Source organism: Podarcis bocagei (assembly GCF_964188305.1).
Source record: "Podarcis bocagei genome assembly, chromosome: 17".
Lineage (NCBI taxonomy): Eukaryota > Metazoa > Chordata > Lepidosauria > Squamata > Lacertidae > Podarcis > Podarcis bocagei.
In genome coordinates this window covers 19,192,294-19,212,345 of record NC_138143.1, presented here as the reverse complement: position 1 = coordinate 19,212,345, position 20,052 = coordinate 19,192,294, and the positions used below count along the sequence as shown (strand labels likewise).

The 20,052-nt window shown below is 45.2% G+C and overlaps 1 long non-coding RNA gene across 1 annotated transcript; it reads left to right on the top strand.

The window, feature by feature from the left end:
* Positions 1 to 12,798: 12,798 nt before the first annotated feature.
* Positions 12,799 to 18,492, top strand: LOC308577063. Its single transcript, XR_014003402.1, has 3 exons — positions 12,799 to 15,584; positions 17,884 to 18,038; positions 18,120 to 18,492. It is a non-coding gene; the product is annotated as an uncharacterized lncRNA (long non-coding RNA).
* Positions 18,493 to 20,052: the final 1,560 nt, after the last annotated feature.

Below are 20,052 nucleotides of genomic sequence, written 5' to 3'. Positions count from 1 at the left end.
TCTTGAGCAGTCTATAGGTAGGAGAAATTTTCACACAATTCTCTTCTGAGAAAGTTCAGTTCGCTTAATGCTGAGTGAAACTATATTAGTTCCTACTGGTGAATGAAGGAAACAATGTGTAAGGGAGAAGGATCAGAAGGAATCGAGGCCAAGCCCATAGCATCACACGAAAAGAAAATTTAAACTACAATTTACAATAAAATACAATGGGTTGAAGGGACACGGGTGGCGCTGTGGGTTAAACCACAGAGCCTAGGACTTGCCGATCAGAAGGTCAGCGGTTCGAATCCTTGCGACCGGGTGAGCTCCCGTTGCTCGGTCCCTGCTCCTGCCAACCTAGCAGTTCGAAAGCATGTCCAAGTGCAAGTAGATAAATAGGTACCGCTCCGGCGGGAAGGTAAACAGCGTTTCCGTGTGCTGCTCTGGTGCGCCAGAAGTGGCTTAGTCATGCTGGCCACATGACCCGGAAGCTGTACGCCGGCTCCCTTGGCCAGTGAAGCAAGATGAGCGCCGCAACCCTAGAGTCGGCCATGACTGGACCTAATGATCAGGGGTCCCTTTACCTTTACAATGGGTTGTATCCAGTGCAGCACTAGCAACTTCCAGTTGTGCAGTAGGACTGTCCCCATCTCTCCTCCCCTTGCATGCCTCCAAATCTGCTCTGAAGGGCCCTTGAATTTGTCCCTCTGGAGCAGATTTTGAGGGTGCTTTCTCTCCTCCTTTAGCAAAATGCATATTTGTGCCCCGCAAATAGTGCACATCTTCCCCTTCAGCGTGTGAAAACCATGACCTCAGACCATCGTTTCCTAAGCCTCCCCAGAAACATCGGTAAAGGTGAAAACATGGGGTTCCAAATTCGACTGACAAATGGGAAATAGTAAGTCATATTTGCAGAAATATTCCAAGTGCCTTTGAGCTGCTGTCCAGCCCAGATCTCCCGGCAGCGCCAGCTTCCAGGTTACTAATTGCTGAACCTTCCCTAATCTCTTTGTTTTATGCAACCCGCGGCAAACAAATATTTTATGTGTCTTTAAGCATATTCAGCAAATGTGTCCGCTCTCGCTCAGTCACTTATTAAGTGGGGAAGAACTGGCTAATTGCTTTTGATAAACCCACAAGCTGTATGTCTAGCCAAGGGATGAGCCAATTTCAACACAGCTTTTGAAAGCTTCAAGGATTTGACAAGGCTTCCAGGGCAAGGGGGGGAGGAAATCAATAAATGACCTACAGTATATTAAACCCCTGCTGATAGAATGAGCCACTGTTTGTCTGATAACCACAAAAATTACAGTTATAGGAGCAAGTAATTTAGATGCAGATTAGTTGTCAGCTCTGCCCTTACTCAAGCTGCGGGAATGATGCCTGTGATTTAAAAAGAGCCTCGGGCTGCAGCGAGAAACATCACGCAGGATCTGTGCTTGCCACCAGAAACAATGGCCTCATGTCACCACCTTTCTCTCCCCAGTAATGTCTAGTAATATGAAAAATGTGCTGTGATGTGGCCTGACTTTCTTTTGCTTCTACAGGTGTCAGCTAGGATGTAAGATACTGACAGAGCACATAGGTTGCACACAGAAGGTCTCAGGTTCAATGTCTGGTACCTTCAGGTAGGGCTGGAAATGACCCATTTTTCAAACCCTGGAAACACAGAGCTAAAGGGACCCCTGACCATTAGGTCCAGTCGTGACTGACTCTGGGGTTGCAGAGCTCATCTCACTTTGTTGGCCGAGGGAGCTGGCGTACAGCTTCCGGGTCATGTGGCCAGCATGACTAAGCCGCTTCTGGTGAAACCAGAGCAGTGCACGGAAACGGCGTTTACCTTCCCGCCAGAGCGATACCTATTTATCTACTTCCACTTTGACGTGCTTTCGAACTGCTAGGTTGGCAGGAGCAGGGACCGAGCAACGGGAGCCCACCCCATTGTGGGGATTCGAACTGCTGACCTTCTGATCGGCAAGTCCTAGGTTCTGTGGTTTAACCCACAGCGCCACCCATGCCCCTTTTAATATATATACATATATATAATTTTAACAAGGGATGTGGGTGGCGCTGTGGTCTAAACCACTGAGCCTCTTGGGCTTGCCGATCAGAAGGTTGGCGTTTCGAATCCGCACAACAGGGTAAATAAGTTTTAATGGATGTAATAATGGAATACTGAATGGTTTTGTAATATATGCAGGGATTTATGATATGCAAAATGAAGCATGGAAAGAGAAGGAGGGAAGTCATTGATATTTTAAGGATGTTAAAATGAGTAAAGTAAGGTAAAGGTAAAGGACTCCTTGATGGTTAAGTCCAGTCAAAGGCGACTATGGGGTTGCGGCACTCATCTCGCTTTCAGGCTGAGGGAGCCGGCATTTGTCCACAGACAGCTTTCTGGGTCATGTAGGACTAAACTGCTTCTGGTGCAATGGAACACCGTGATGGAAACCAGAGCGCACGGAAACATCATTTACCTCCCCCCCCCCAGCGGTACCTATTTATCTACTTGCACTGATGTGCTTTCGAACTGCTAGGTTGGCAGGAGTTGGGACAGAGCAACCCCATCATGGGGATTCGAACCGGTGACCTTCTGATCGGCAAACTCAAGCGGCTCAGTAGTTTAGACACCAGCGCCACCCGCATCCCTCAGGGTCTTCTAACAATGCACAGTACTCTTAACAAACGGCAACATCCAGAATTCTTTGAGAGAAGCCACGGCTGCTTAAAGTGGTATGATAGCGCTATAATTGCATGGTATGAATGTAGCCAATGAAAAGTTGACATAGATTGCAGGGACCGATGGTGTGTTTTTACTGAGTTGAGTTGGATGAGGAGTTTCAGGGCCAATGTAGATCGTTGCTGTATGGCACTGCTGTATAATCTACAGATCTATCTCCTGCTTCCATGAAATTGCTCATATTACATCTTCCCCATCTTGAAAGGCAAACCCTTATTATTCAAAAGATCAGTCATTTTCTTTGATGATTCCACCCCTCCTTTGAGATCTGCATATGTACATATATCAAGGCAAAAATGATTGCTTCCTCCCTTTCCAATTTCATGATGAATAACAAGCATGAATTTGCCACTCAATAAAGAAAACAATAACAATATTCTACCGCATTTGTGTAGGGCCTTTCATCATGAAGGGGTTCAAGAGAGTTTCTGGGACAGAGAGAACAATTCATTTGCATACAGCTGGTTACCTCTGGATGGAAGCAAAGTACAGTGTTACCTCCAGGTGTGCACGGGATTCCGTTCCGGAGCTCCGGTCGGATCCCGAGGAATTCGCAACAAGAGGTGCCGCTTCTGCACATGCACATGGCGAGTAGAACGCTTCTGTGTGTGGCAAAACCCAGAAAAATACTTCTGGGTTTGCTGTGTTCGCATCCTGAAGGATACGCACCCAGAGGTGTGCATATCCAGAGGTACCACTGTATCCTAGTTTGGCATGATTCCCCAAAAAAGGGTATGGAAGAAGTATAATATACCGTGAGAAACTGAGAAATTTGCATTGCTTGTTTGAAGGTTTCAGTGTAGGTGAGTGTTGGACTTAAGAGGCCTGAGTTCAAATCCCTGTTCAGCAGCAAAGTCCACCATCAGTGCCCCTTCCCTGGAATTTTTGAAAGACCAGGTGAACATCCTCGGACTACTTGTGGAAATGACATTATCTGTTAAAATACAGGTGACTTCAGTGACTAAGGGTGGATCTGCACTCGTGGTTTATAACATTTAAGGAACAGTTATCATAACGTAGATAGACACGTTACATTTGGCTTGTAAAATTCATAATGTGTTACTAAAGGGTGACACCAGAGGGCGCGGCCACCAGGAACCGGCAGTAAGGGAAACTGTGTTATGGAGGAAACAAGGTAATGACCATTTTTATTTTACCAGTATGGTCTGCAACCTTAAAAAGGTCAGTGTAGATCCAGCCAAGGTCTGTCCTGCATAAGGTGAGGCTGATCTCCCAGCTGCGACACTATTTGGCTATGGGAGATCTTGCGACCATGCACTGGACTATTTCAACACATTTTTCACGCCTTCAAAGACTGTTCAGGAACTCCAGCTGGTGCAGAATGCTAAAATCTCTGTGTCAGCTACACTGGCTGCCTGTAAGCTTTGGGGCCCCAAGTGCTGGTCATGACCTTTAAAGCCCTTAACAGCTGAGGCCAAGTTGCTTGAAGGATGGCCTGTTCTCATACTAACCTACCAGAGACTTAAAATCAGTGACAGAGGCCCTGGTAGGGAATCCAGGAGGGAGGGAACCTGCCCCAAAGTCTGTGCGGGAAGATGCAGAGGTTGGGTCAACACTCCCAATAATTACAGCTAGTGCAATTTGTACTGTGTCCGAAGTAGGGACATCAGAGAATTCGGATGAAAACACAAACTGCTAACATTCACTGACTCATCCCATGTCTAGAACAGAAATCAATGCATCAGATTCAATTGGTAATCACTGTTGCTATTGCTTTTGTCTGCCAAAATCAAATACATCCCCCACTCCACTCTGCATTGCATTTCCTTTGCAGTGAAATGGGTGGGGCGGAATAATGCAATGCTGACATAATTTGTGTAATTAATTCATTACACAAATAACTTAAGTTGTATAAATTTAGAGGAATAGGGTAGCTTTTGGTGGAGGTTGAACTGCAGAGAAATGGAAACGGTGCTGTGTGCAATGTGTGCAGGATGCAACAGAAAATGATGCTTTCTTGCAACCCTAGCCCAAAGCCATTATGTGGTGCGTTGCCCTACTCCAGGTCCACATCATAAGATGATAAGAAGACAAGGCTAACTAGTCCAGCATCTTCTCACAGTGGCCAACCAGACACCTACTAGATATCAGCCCCATCACTACCTGTCCTGGGTAGGATGAAGGAGAAAGTATAGCACAATGGCTTCAGGACATGAGATAAGTTATAGATCTACAGGTCTATGGATCTACAGGGGGAGAGAACTTCATTTAGGTCCACCTGAAGGGAAGAAAGGATGATCAAGCACATCACCCTCAACTGTTCTGTTTCTGCTCCCTCGTTTGATACATGATACAATCATGTTTAAGAAGGAGGGCATGTTCAGGGAAGGTGTAGGGTGTATATGCCTGGTTTGAGAACAGAATAACATTCCCTTTCCTCCAGAAGAGGAGCCATTCATGGCTAAAATTCTGGTCAATGTCATTTTGCCATCTAGCAAACCATCAATAGAGGTGGTGTTTTGATGTACCTAGTGAGCCTTACAGCCCTGAAGGATGATGGCTTGGCTACATTCTTGTTGCAATCATATTTCTGGAAACTCGTGACCTTCACAGATGGTAAGAGAACATCCTCCCTGCTTAGTCCTTAACTTGGAAAGATCATGTTCTGCCTTTTAAAAATGTAATGAGATTTTTTCTTTCTTTCTGCGCAAAGACCAAATAAAGGGAAGGTAAACATTTTTTTTTAAAGAAAATGCTGGAGGATTTTGCATACAGCCCCCCTTTAAATAATAAATAAATAAAAATAAGTCCAAGAAGAGTTTGACCTTGCTAAATGGAGCCACATGAAAAAAATAATAATCATTTTGAATATATCTCTTCAAGCCTGACAAACCTGACAGGCTGTTTCCTCTGCATCCAAGCTTGACTCTTGCCAGTGCATTTAAGGAGATCTGGCAAGGGGGAAAAGAGTCATATAAACCACACGATTCATTTTTGTGCTAACCAGATGGTAGTTTGGTTTTTAGGGGGGGAAACTGATGCAGTTGTAGCTTTCTATTCTCTCTCTCTCTCTCTCTCTCTCTCTCTCTCTCTCTCTCTCTCTCTCTCTCTCTCTGCAGCACAGCCTACAAAAATAATTGTAAAGCAATACATATTGAGGTAACAACAACAGCAACAACTTCAGATATGAACATGTGTCTGAAACCCTCAAGAATCACTGCCAATCAGTGTAGATAATACTAAGCTTCATAGACCAGTGACCAGACTCAGTATAGAGCAAGGTCCAATGTCTTTTCTACTTAAAAAACAACAGCTGTGATCATTTGCCTCCTCACTGCAACCACAAATAGATCCTGTGCTAAAATGGCTATGAGACAACTCTCGGTTTCCCCCCCCCCTATCCTAAAGTCTAGGGTCACAATTTGACCCTGAAAAGAATTAATTGGAAATCTCAAACTCCTTACGAGAACGCGGTTCCAGTTCTAGCTAATGGCATCTCAAGCCATATTTGCTTTGAAAATATGAAGAAAAACTGCGGGCTCAAAAAAAAAAAAAAAAAGAATTGGTCCCAGAGTTTTCATCTCTTCAGGTCTAGTGGTTACTCCTACTAGCAATTAAATTGCCTGTCAGGAGTAAAACATTACTTTAAAAACAAAGGAGATGGATTACTGATAGCTGCTTGCTGTTTACCCCACTTCCAAGTGCTGACATTTAAGCTGGTTCTATTCCCCGACTCACTCTAGCATTTTTCAAAACAAAGCAACAGTAAAATGGATGGTCCTTCTGTTCAGCTCAGCAGCTGCTGCTTCCCTTGACATTGCAAAGCGATGGCGCTAGCAGGGCTTAAATTTTAAAGATTCAGGAGAAAAGCCTGAATGCATTTATTAGGCATTGTTTGCGTGTGTGGTTGCCTAGTGTTTGCCACAGGACCTTCCAGCTCCAGAAAGTATCAAACTTACCGTACTTTTGTTTTTCATACTTAAAGACTAAGGTAAAGGTAAAGGGACCCCTGACCATTAGGTCCAGTCGTGGCCGGCTCTGGGGTTGCGGCACTCATCTCGCTTTATTGGCCGAGGGAGCCGGCGTCCCTTCCAGATCATGTGGCCAGCCTGACTAAGCCGCTTCTGGTGAACCAGAGCAGTGCATGGAAATGCCGTTTACCTTCCCACCGGAGTGGTACCTATTTATCTACTTGCACTTTGACGTGCTTTCAAACTGCTAGGTTGGCAGGAGCAGGGACTGAGCAATGGGAGCTCTCCCCATCGCGGGGATTTGAACCGCCGACCTTCTGATTGGCAAGCCCTAGGCTCTGTGGTTTAACCCACTGGTTTCCAAATCAGCTCGCATTTAGGGCTCCACCAGACTTCCTTTTGCATCTTCCAGACACAGGCCTGAGCGTTTGTCGACCCACAGCTTTCCCTGGGAAAACTCACTGTTTGCCACTGAATTGGAACAAAAAGCACTCGGGTTTTCTGCAGATTTCAGGTTGTTCCAATTCAGTGGCAAGCGGTGGGTTTCCCCAGGGGAAAATGGTAGGTCAAAAAAACCCCCCAAAACCACTAGGATTGGGACCTGAAAAGTCCAGACCTGTGCCTGGAAGGTGTGGCACAAAAGGAAGTCTGGTTGAGCCCTTAGCTGATGTAAATCCAGGAGGGGAAATGCAGGGCAATGACCGCTCCTCATATTAAATGTGGGGTGCCCTTTGCTTGGTTGCGCACAGCCCCCTGGACCCTATGCGGCACCATTAGCACAGGCTTGGCTTCGCCTTCCCCGAGGTGGGATACCTGGAGGTCTCTGCCTACCTCAGCCCAATCCTTCTTGGGGAGGTGTTGCCAAGGTGATCAGGCCAGGTAAGGGGAGGGACTACCTGCCCACACAATAGGGGACGGATCTTACCTGGGAATCATCGGTTGTCTCCAGAGCTTCTCCCACCCTCAGTTCAGACTTCTTTTGCACGTAAACCTTTCTCCACAGGTACGCGGGCGCTGCTACGTCAAAGTCGCTGTTGAAGGGCTGGAAAGGAATTCTCCTGCATTGGCAGGTTTGCCTTTCCCGTAGCAAAACGTCACAACTTTGGCGGTATCAGGCCTTGGGCGGAATCCTTTAGTCTATCTTCCATAAATTGGGGGTGAGGCATGCAGTGGTGACCCACACCCCCCTCCTTTTTGCAACGGCGATACCAGGGTTCCCCATTAAAGGGGTTGTTTTGAGGGGAGGCCTCGAGGTTGTCATTGCTCTCCCCTGCAATGGTGGTGTAATGGGGGCGGGCTCTCTCTGCTTGAGCATATGTTCTCCAGAGCCAGCCCATCCCCCCTCCCACACTGGATAACCCTGATGTTCCCCAGATCTCCGGTGGGAGAGTGGGAGGGATAAATGCCCAGTTCCGGAGCCAAGGTCTACCCACATCTGAAACATAAAGTTGTGGCCAATTTTAACCCCATAGCACGTTGTCTTGAGTCATTATTCCACATGGGGGCTGCCCAGGGTTTGGGGGACTCCGCCTGTCCACACTGTGGTTTATACTGCTTGGAGAGGTGTTTATTTGGAAGACTAGGGGCATTTCCAGCTGACCTCTTTATTCAGTATTCATTGTGATTGGTTTGCAGGGAGGTTAGATGACAATGTTTCCAAGCAAGTGTTATCACATAGCATTCTAGTGCATTTTCCAGTTACTTTCCTTACTGCAAAATAACACACACACCTCAGAAAAACCCCTGATTTGGGGGGGGGGAGTGGTTTGTTGTACAAGACGTCCCAATCGACTCTCCTGCCTAGCAAAACTGAATAATATTTTATCAAACACTTTCTGCTAAGAACTTACTCAAACTTTAACATTGACACCAGAGAACTTGATCTCTGGCCTGTCATTGGTTAGGACAAGTTTGGCAGGATCAGGGCTTTCTTGGTGGTAGTGCTGCAATGGTTGAACTCTCTTCCTAGAAAAATCCATCAAGTTTCTGCTCTAGACAAGTTTTGAAAACCTATTGTGGGTGTTGTAGCATAGGCAGGGGTTTGGACTAGATGGCATTTGCTATTCCTGCCAAAGGGCTTGGAGAACCTTTTGGCCTGCCAAATGTTGCTGAACTACAACTCCCATCAGCCCCTGCAAAATGGCCAATGGCTAGGGGTGATGGGAGTTGTAGTTCAGCAACTTCTGGAGGGCCAAAGGTTCCCCACATGTGGTATATAGCATTGCAGTCATGTGTTTGAAATATGAATCAAATGGATTCTCTCAGACATGATCCAGTCCTCTCAACTGACTATACCAAGTGCTCTCTCTCTTCTCTCTCTCTCTCTCTCTCTCTCTCTCTCTCTCTCTCTGTGTGTGTGAGTGAGTGAGTGAGTGTGTGAGAGAGATTGTGGATTGCTATTTGACGGTGCCTTCCATCAATATGATGTCCCTTCTGGAAAGTTTGCATTCCTGATGATAGATCACCACTGCTATGTAAGCTTGCTGCTATGTATATTTTTCACATGGAGAATACTTTCATATTAACCCACACACCAACGTAAATTCTGGGGTAGTACACTATTCATAAGAGGACTGTACCATGCCAGGGAATGCTTGTCTGAGTCAGCCATGAATGTGAGAGAGAGGCAGTTCTAGAATAGTGTCTTTCAAAGGGTGTGGCACCTGCACTGGTGTGGCAGGAGAGGATGGCAAATGTGGCAGGAAGATTCAAGGGCAATCAATATTATATTCTGGGAATGATTCATGTTCGTACATAGATGCATTTTTATTTATTTATTTTTTTACTTTCTGGGTGTTCCATGTTCACATCATACAGTAGTTGCGTTCCATCTTATAAATCAAGCACCATTCTGAGTTGTCTCTTTTCGTTTCTCAATATATTCCTTATCAATAACAAATTTGATGTGGTGCGAGCAGAGTTTTATTCTGAAAATGCGGTCCAGAGGGGGGGGGGAGGGGAAAGTTTGAGAACCACTGTTCTAGAACGATAGCAAATCTTACTGATGGATACCCTTAGCAACCACCACATATCTTTGTTCCCAATCTGCATTAAAGGTTACATGAATATATAATACCAAAAAACAAACTCCCTGAATAATAAATATATTAAACACCGAAACAGCTCCTCAGGAGTTGTTTTCAGTCACTTGGGTAAATAATGCATGTTTTATAAATGGATCCTCCCCTACTTTCTCCTCCAGCATAGAAATTAAGTGTAGTTATTAAGTACCGAATGCTTCCTTTAAAATGACATTCAGGGAACAGACTCAATCCCAAATGCCAAGGAAGTTTGACAAGCAACGTTCACTTGCACATCAAAACCTTTCTGGCACCTTCCATGTTATGGAACTTGTAGTTCATGTGTCACAGAATCACAGAATTGGAAGGAGCCCCTACGTTCTCCTACAATCTGGGATGATTATCCTCATCCAGCTTTGGAAGGGACGCACACGGAGCGGTGAGGGAGGAAGGGGACTCTTGCCTAGCCAGCCAGAACAGCCGAATCAACCCAGGTGATCAATGGGGTGACAGATGTTGCAGCCAGATCGCCCTCGCATCCAGAAGCAGCCACTCTGGTCAGGAAGAAAGAGAGCACAAGGAGTTTTGATTAAAAAAACAAAAACAAAAAATGCTTTGTGCACCCGCATCTAATCTTGCCCCTTTCAAAAATTTATTTATTAGTGCGTGTTTTGCTTTTTGTCAATCTATCGAAGAATAAAAAAAAAATTGGAATTCAGAGGCTTTCTCAGAATGGTGGAGGGTCTGGGTGCTGTGTCCTGATGGTACAGTGGTTGTGACACTCACTCTTCCTCTGATAGGAAATGCTCTGCGGTGGGGTGTGTGTGACAAAAATGGGGGGGGGGTCGAGGAGGGTCAGTTGTGGGGAGTGAGAAATGTCCCTATTTTCATCTGATGGATATTGGAAGGTATGTAGCAACCTCTGACCATTAGCCATGCTTGCTGAGGCTGATGAGACTTGCAGTTCCACAACATCTAGGGTGTCAAATGTTCCCCACATTCATTGCCAGAGAATCATGATATATTCCTGTTGTGTGTTGCGACATAAGCTCTCATGGACCAGAGTCCGTTACATGAAATATAGTAACAGGTCATATGTGTACAAAGAGGGATTCTGTGCATTTTGGGCTTGCTGAACAGAAGGTTGGCAGTTCGAATCCCCACGATGGAGTGAGCTCCCATTGCTCTGTCCCAGCGCCTGCCAACCTAGCAGTTTGAAAGCACACCAGTGCAAGTAGATAAATAGGTACTACTGTGGCAGGAAGGTAAACAGCATTTCCGTGCACTCTGGCTTCCGTCATGGGGTCCCATTGCGCCAGAAGCGGTTCAGTCCTGCTGCCCACATGACCCAGAAAGCTGTCTGTGGACGAATGCCGGCTCCCTCAGCCTGAAAGCGAGATGAGTGCCGCAACCCCATAGTCACCTTTGACTGGACTTAACCCTCCAGGGGTCCTTTACCTTTACCTATTTACAAACAGACAGCAATTAGCATCCTGGAAATGCTGGCGTTTTAAAATTAAAAAGAGAGCATGCCACCTTCATGGCTGTAAGGAATTGCTCAGACATTTACAGTCCTACCTCGGGTTACATACACTTCAGGTTACATACACTTCAGGTTACACACTCCGCTAACCCAGAAATAGTGCTTCAGGTTAAGAACTTTGCTTCAGGATGAGAACAGAAATCGTGCTCCAGCGGCGAGGTGGCAGCAGGAGGCCCCATTAGCTAAAGTGGTGCTTCAGGTTAAGAACAGTTTCAGGCTAAGAACGGACCTCCAGAACGAATTAAGTACTTAACCTGAGGTACTGCTGTATTTAGAAGCACTTTCCCACATATATGCAAAGGTTCTGGGAGAAAAGTACCGGGAGAAAATATTTGCCTCTTCATCCTCACAAAATCCATCCGACAAAATGGAAAGAATTTCACAGCTGCAGCAGAAGCATACAGGTGCGAGTGCATTTTAATGTGCTTGAATCCTTAAATGGCATGTTTGGAACCAGGGTAGCATTAATTGTTCTCCTCAAGTTCTAAATGGCACAGCAGACATCGGAGTTCTCCAGGAAACTGAGAGAAACGTTTGCCAACTTCCAAACTTGAAACAATTACCTTAGCTGAGAAGGAATTGCTTACGCTTGCTTCTCTCAGAAGGTTTCTCTCTCATTTTTTTTAAAGGGAGCATACAGGCAAGAAATCACTTCTTTCTGAGCCGTGGGAGCACTGTCTCTTTTTCTCAGCTCCCCCACGAGCATGGCAAGCAGGGGGCCGGGGCGGTTAAGCTCCAACTGTCAAAGAATCATAGCGATTTTGCCGAGCACAGCAGGGAGGCAGTAAGACTCCAAGCTGTTCTCAGTCAGGAGGGGAAGTGTTCTTTAGTCTCAGTTTTCCAACAGTTGCAGCAGGAAAGGGAAGTGAAGTGGATGCGCTGAGCTTGAATTCTCTCTCTCTCTCTCTCTCTCTCTCTCTCTCTCTCTCTCACACACACACACACACACACACACACACACACACAGCGCATTTTGAGAACACAGGTTTCTATGACTAAGAAAACCACCCTCTTTGAAGAATGCCTATGTTACCATCCCACTAATCAGGGATGGGAAACCTCAAAAACCAGCTGCTCCTGGGCTTCTTTTTATGGTTCTAATAATAATAATAAATAATAATAATAATAATAATAATAATAATAAGAAGAAGAAGAAGGAGAAGGAGAAGGTCCATAAGAACCATTCACACAAAATAGGTTCTCTTTGTATCTCAGGAATGTGTGACTGACTCACATTTTCTGCCAGAGGGTGCTCAAAGTGACGTTAATGGCTGCTGCTTCTATTTTTTCAAAGCAACTACGTATAGGTAGTCTTAATATGTTTTAATATGTGGGAGTGGAGACGTGGAAGGAGCATCTCCATCCCCATCACTCAGCCTGGACACTGAGGCCCTTCTGATGGTTCCTTCACTTCAAGAAGTGTAGCTACAGGGACCCAGGCAGAGGGCCTTCTCGGTAGTGGCACCCACCCTGCAGAATGCCCTCCCTTCAGATGCCAAGGAGATAAAGAACTACATAACTTTTAGAAGACATCCTGTATTGGGAAGTTTTTAATGTTTGACGTACTGTGTTTTAATAGGTACTGTAATATGTACTGTAAGGCACCCAGAGTGGCTGGGAAATAAAATAAAATCATCATCATCATCATCATCTAGAATGCCCCTATTTTCAGAGAAATGTTGGAGGGTATGCAGTGAGTTCACATGATAGTTTGCCAATATCAGAGTTTCTTATGCTTCATTGTCCCCTGACCTGTGACAGAGGTCTCAAACAGCCAAGCCTTCAGGTTAGAATGGTTACAATAATTTTTTTGGAAATTATTGTGATCGTGTGGATCCCTTCTACGCTTCCCCTGTGACTTTCTGCTTCAAATAACTACCTTATTGCAAGAAACTTGGCAGTAAGAGTGCTGTATGACTCAACTTTATTGTGAAAAGAGTGACTCAAATGTTTTATAGTCTGACAGAAGTTTCCGGCCAAGCTGAAATGTATGAATATACAAGGAGCTAATTTTTATTTATTTTTTTAATCCCGGCAACAACTTTGCATTGCAATACAAATACTTTAATGCTGAGACGATGAATAAGTAATGCTGCTGACGAATGCAGAAATGGTCGGTGGAGGTTATGGAGTTTTGGCTGTTAGGAGTTAAGTGTTAAGCGTTTGCTTTCAACTGCACACAGTGGTTATCTGTTACCCTCTCTCCTCCTTCTAAATGCCCCCCAATTGACTTAGGGAATAACAGCACCCAAAGGGAGGAGAAGGGATATTTTTTCCCCATCAGGAAAAGCATAAACACTCGCAGTGCCACAGCAATCTGTTAGAACAATTTTGGATACTTCCCATAGTTGTAGGTTTAAGACAGCATCATATTCTTCAGAAGCACCAACTCCCTTTGCATCAGATACAAACCCTAATCAACTTCGTTGGACTGGTCATGCTGTGCGGATGCCTGATTATCGTCTTCCAAAGCAACTACTCTATTCCCAACTTAAAAATGGAAAGCGTAATGCTGGTGGTCAGTAAAAGAGGTTTAAAGACTCTCTCAAGGCAAATCTAAAAAAATGTAGTATAAACACAGGCAACTGGGAAACACTGGCCTGTGAGCGCCCCAATTGGAGAACAGCCTTTATCAAAGGTGTCATGGGCTTTGAAGACGCTCACACTCAGGATGAAAGGGAGAAATAAGCTAAGAGGAAGGCACGCTTGGCAAACCCTCACCATGATCAACTCCTGCCTGGAAACTAATGTCCCCACTGTGGAAGGACGTGTGGATCAAGAATCGGACTTGACAGTCACTTACGTGTTTATGGAAGACAATCTTACTCTGCTACAAGTGACCTGAAAAGAAGAAGAGGAAGATTCACCCCAAAGAGCTACAATTTTCTGAGTTGTTTAACAACCCATCGCTCTTCCAATATAACTCTAACATGATGGTGTACAGCTGTACTGGGAAATGATATATAAAGAGATGGGGGTGTCTTTTTTAAAACAACAACAGCAATGCACTTTTTCCCCAGACCAGAGGCATTTCTTCTGGGAATGGTACAGAGGGAAGTACCTAGGAGTCAGGAAAATTATGTATGCCACTACAGCAGTTCAGATCTTCTTAGCCCCCAAATGGTGGGTGAGTGAGGTCCTTTAAAAGGAGCGTTGGCAATTAAAAATGATAGAATATGCAGAATTGGCAGGTCTAACAAGTAAAATAAGAGAGCAAGAAGATCTCTTGCTCTCTGTAAAGAGGAGTGTAAAAGCTTTGTGGAGTATCTGGAAAATAATTATAAACAAGTGAAAACACTAGCAGCATTAAGGTAGATTCTGTTGAATATATATGTATAATATATATTAAAGGAAGAATAAGGGGAGAAAGTGATCTAAATGGATATATAAGAATATGCAGGGATGGTGGGAAAATTAAATAAACCTTGGAAGAAGGAAGTTGTTGAATGTTTTTATTAAAAGAAAGATATTAATGGTGGAGATGTTTATTTGAAGGTGAATGTGATTTTGGAAATGGTAATAATGAAAATTATACTTTTTTTAAAAAAAAGAATAGCCAATAGGTACCAAGAGCAAAGTTTGAAGGTTGTGCTATCTCTGTGTCTCATCATATCAAATAATTACAAGTTGTGTTTTAATTAACCAGGCCCAAGCCCAGACTTTACCAGTGAATAGAGGCATTTTATCAGAGTTATCTTATTCTTGTGGACTGCATAACAGTTCATCTTCAATATACTCTACCTTATGGGATGTTTCAAGGTACAGGTGATTAGATTTATTACAGTTTTCTCATTTTATAAGCTATTACCACTTTAGGCCCAGAAAAAAAAGCATTTTAAACTATTTAGTTTATAGGCAGATAAATTATACATGTATTAACTCTATTTATTTCTTAATGTAAAACTAATGGAATAATTGAATTATTGATAAGACATTTCAATGTAATTACATAAATTTATGGCAGACAGAAACACTACTTGCGGCTATGGGGTGTGAATGAGCGAGCCTGTGTGTGGTATCTGGCAAACAAAGGGGAAGAGAAGGCAAATCTATTCTGAAAGGCTTTGCTTGCATCCAGATATAGTATGGATTACTGTGTAAAGGACAAAGGAGGCAAGGCAATTCTGTTTGTTTAATCTGAATGCAAGCTAATGCAGCTTTTTCCAGATTCACCAAGCAGCTGCAGCTTTCCTAAAGTTCAGACATTTTTGCCAGAGGTGATGCACCTGTGGACCTCCAGAAATGTTGGACTTCATCGCCTATCAACCCCAGACAGCAGCATCAGTGGCCAAGGAGGACAGTGGCCAAGGACAGATACTTTAGGAGGACCACAGTTTCCCATACCCTGATTTACACAAATGTTCTAAAAGGTCTGTGAAGATAGGACCTCTTTCTTTGTACCGAAATTCATCAGCCAGAAACGCATACAATTATGGTTGGGGCTGCAAATGTAGTAAAGCTTATGTTCAGATTATGATTCGTATCTGGTGCTTCTTCTTCTTTGGAGATCACTCATAGCCAAGTAAGATTGTCTTCCATGAACACAGTTTTAATAATAATAATAATAATAATAATAATAATAATAATAATAATTGTTTTTTATTTATATCCCACCCTCCCAAGCCGAAGCCAGGCTCAGGGAGGCTAACAACAATAAAATAATACAACATTCTAAAATCATTTCATTATAAAATTAATTCAAATCAAATTGATGGCAGCCATTGGGCTAGAGTTCTGTGAAGATTTCCAAAGGAGGGAGTCAGGCTGTGCCCTGGCCAAAGACCTGGTGGAACAGCTCTGTCTTGCAGGCCCTGCGGAAAGATGTCAAATCCCGCAGGGCCCTAGTCTCTTGTGGCAGAGTGTTCCACAATATCGGGGCCACTGCCGAAAAAGCCCTGGCTCTGGTTGAGGCCAGCCTAACCTCTTTGTGCCCTGGGACCTCCAAGATGTTTTTGTTTGAAGATCGTAAGTTCCTCTGTGGGACATACCAGGAGAGGCGGTCCTGTAGGTACGAGGGTCCTAGGCCGTAAGTGAGTCCGTAAGTGATGCAGCTCGAACTTTTTCACCTTGGTCCTTGATGTCCTAGTCTAGCCACTGCTGCCATGCCTGCTCCAAATTAGCTATGGGTCAAGTTAGTCTGATCACATGTCTAGGCGTTAGCTTCCGCAAAGAATCCGTGTCCCACTGGCATCACCATTTGGGGAGTAACCCATCCCATGGTGTTACTCACAGTCTCTCTCTCTCTCTCTCTCTCTCTCTCTCTCTCTCTCTCTCCTGCATCAACTTCCTACAGGGCTTTCAGAGTCAGTGGGTGGGGTAGCCGGACACCCCCCTCTGTAAGGCAGTGTTACTATATAAGGGACATTGGAATAAGGGAAGACCTGGATGGGGATCATAGAATAATATATTGTAGAGCTGGAAGGGTCTATGAAGACTATCTAGTCCATCCTCCTGCAATGCAGGAATCTTTCAAGAGTCTCATGCTCTACCGATTGAGCTATCCCTCAAGGGAAAGGAGGGAATGCCCATTCCGACCTCAGGAGGAGGGGGGGTTGCGGGATCCCGACACCGCCCACTCACTCTCGCGAGGCGAGTGCCAGCCTCGTGGGAGGCCCCGGGATTCCCCCAATTTGCATACATCCCGTGTAGCCAGCCAATCGGCTGGCGGCAGGGGCGGGCCTTAGAAAGGCCACTTAAGGTCGGGGCAGCCCTCGGCTCACCCCTTTTCGCCCGGGAGACCACGCGGTTTCCCACCCACCCGCCCTTTAGGTCCTGCCACCGATTTTGCTATGGGCTTCGGCTGGTCGCCGCAAGGGGCCTGGTAGGAGTTTTTCCATTTGGCTAATTGGCTGGTTTTGTGAGCCACTTGGTTTTTCCGCCTACCTCGTAGCAAATCGTCACAACTCACTTGGTTTTTGGCGGTAGGCATTGGCCGGGGTATTGTCATGCAGATGAGGTTGGGGGGGAGGAGCGCCATCACCTCCCCCAATGCTTGAAGGGTAGTTCGTTAAAGGACTCCGAGGGGCGACGCCTCGTCCGAAACCTACGGAGGCTAGGGCCTAAAGCGCGCCCCCGAGCGGTAACCCCTCGGGGAGCGCCTAGGGATACGCATCTCGGGTGGCTCCCCCTGTTGGTGTTTAACCCTTCCCGGTTAGACCGGATAGTCAGTTAGGGGCCAATGCCTAAAGCCAATACCCTTCTCTCCTGTAATCAATAAAGTTGTGGCCATTTTCGCCCATTAACCTAAATCGCTGTGTCCGTTGTCTTTATTTATTCCACCTGTGGGGGGGAGGGAATAGCCACGCAAATAGCTCTACCAAGCCCAGTGATGATCCCTCTGTTCTTCCCATGCTGTTTCCAGAGGAAGTTTTAGACAGCAAATATGGAGCAGATCAAAAAGTTTGACCAAACAAATACAGCTAATTTCCATCACAATGAGTCATTAAGTTCTTGAAACTATTGAGCATCATTATTCCAGAATCCAGACACCATGTATAGAATCTTCGAAGCCAAGGTGTGCACCTGAGACTCGGCTGACCTGGGTTCAGCCCCAGTCACTCACCAGGCCATTATAATTCCAAAAAAGAAAACAGTATGGATTAGATGCTTCCAATTATTCCTCTGCTTGCTGGGTACATATCGTTGTTTTCATTCCTATGATTATGACAGGTCAGTAGCGACAGAACCCGGAGGAGCAGTCCTTCTGATAGGAGGACAGCTCTTGATTAAAAAGTTGCAGCCACATCGTTTTCTGCAGAGAGCAAAGAGAAATAGAGAGAACTGGGCACGATTCCAGGATGGGAGGACTGGTTAAAAAGTCAGAGGTATCCAGAATATTTTCACAGTATAGCAGCATCCTTCCTCACATGTTCCTCCTCCCTAAGAATAAATTTTCATTTTTTTAGACTGCTGTGCCAAAGAAATGAATAGTTGGCCTAATTTGACAGGCATCGCAAAGGAAAGAGGCCCTGCATGTGAGGAGATCCAATGTATAATGCATGTTTGATTTATTGCCCTTCTGCCCTCTTCTGTGTTGCCGGCTCACTTAATTTGCTTGGTTTGGTTCGTTTGGTGTGACATGCATGTGGGAAGAACTGTGCAAAAGGCAACTGAAGGGATTGTGGAGATGGATCTGACAGAGCAGAACGGAACGGCCAGATTGTTGAGTGGAGCACCTGGGCATGCACATATCTCACCTGTGATGAGGGAACTGCTCTCTGATTAGCCACCTGGCCATGTTAAGCCATGCCTTGTTTCTAATTTATAAAGCCCTAAGCATCTTAAAAAGTAGAGACATCACCTTGCCAATAAAGGTCCGTATAGTAAAAGCTATGGTTTTCCCAGTAGTAATGTATGGAAGTGAAAGCTGGACCATAAAGAAGGCTGATCACCGAAGAATTGATGCTTTTGAATTATGGTGCTGGAGGAGACTCTTGAGAGTCCCATGGACTGCAAGAAGATCAAACCTATCCATTCTGAAGGAAATCAGCCCTGAGTGCTCACTGGAAGGACAGATCCTGAAGCTGAGACTCCAATACTTTGGTCACCTCATGAGAAGAGAAGACTCCCTGGAAAAGACCCTGATGTTGGGAAAGATGGAGGGCACAAGGAGAAGGGGATGACAGAGGATGAGATGGTTGGATAGTGTTCTCGAAGCTACCAGCATGAGTTTGACCAAACTGCGGGAGGCAGTGGAAGACAGGAGTGCCTGGCGTGCTCTGGTCCATGGGGTCACGAAGAGTCGGACACGGCTAAACGACTAAACAACAACAAACAACTCAAGAGCAGATTACCTGAAGGACCACCTGCCCTCATATAGTCCTGTAAGGTAACATAGATCCTCTGGGGGAAATTCTACTCATGGCATTTAAAGCCCCCCTTCACTTCCTTTCCTGTTCATGCCTCTCATTAATTCTTGCACACCTGTGCGTCATGGGATGGGCTATTTCCAGTGGCCCTCCCTCTGCGTCTGAGCTTAAACTGTCAGTCTGTGTCTTCCCCCTTGAACTCCCCCATTCCTTCTCCTTGTTCTCGGCGCTTAGGCTTCTACTGCAACTAGGCTGCTCCTCCCTCGTTCCACATTCCTGCCTAATTACCTACCTCCAAGCTCTCCCCAATGGGACGCAGCTGACAGTTCCTGGGCAACCGGCTGGGAGTCGCTGGCAGCAGCCTACTCTCAATAGAGTGTGGTGCTGATAATGCCAAGGTTGCAGGTTCAGTCCTCGTATCGGACAGCTGCATATTATTGCATTGCAGGGAGTTGGACTAGGTGACCCTCAGGGTGCCTACAATTCTATGATTCTATGTCTTCTAAAGACATAGGGCCATATCCAACACTAGCTCAGCAGACATCTTCTTGCACAATGCTTTTACGTCTCCTCTCCCACGCAGTCCCCAATCCCAACCCATGCACCCTCAAAATCGGTTGGGGGACCCTCCAGAGCAGATTTTGAGGGTGTGCAGAGTGAGGAGAGGGAGAGAAAGCCCCATTGCATGAGTTGAACTTTATGCATAGCATTGTCCCCCATAAGGCTTTCCATGACCCATAAGTGTCCCCCCAGGCTTTCCATGACCCATAAGATTAGACCCTACTCTCAATAGATTTCTGCTTTTATGATACTGTTCTGCTTTTATCTTCATGTTTTCATACATCACTTAGAGATTTCGCAACATTAAGCAGTTCAAAAATGCTGTTAAATAAAAAAAATAAAAAATCTGGATTGGAGTCCATTTCCCTCGCTACAGTGGTACCTCAGGTTAAGAACTTAATTCATTCTGGAGGTTTGTTCTTAACCTGAAACTGTTCTTAACTTGAGGTACCAATTTAGCTAATGGGGC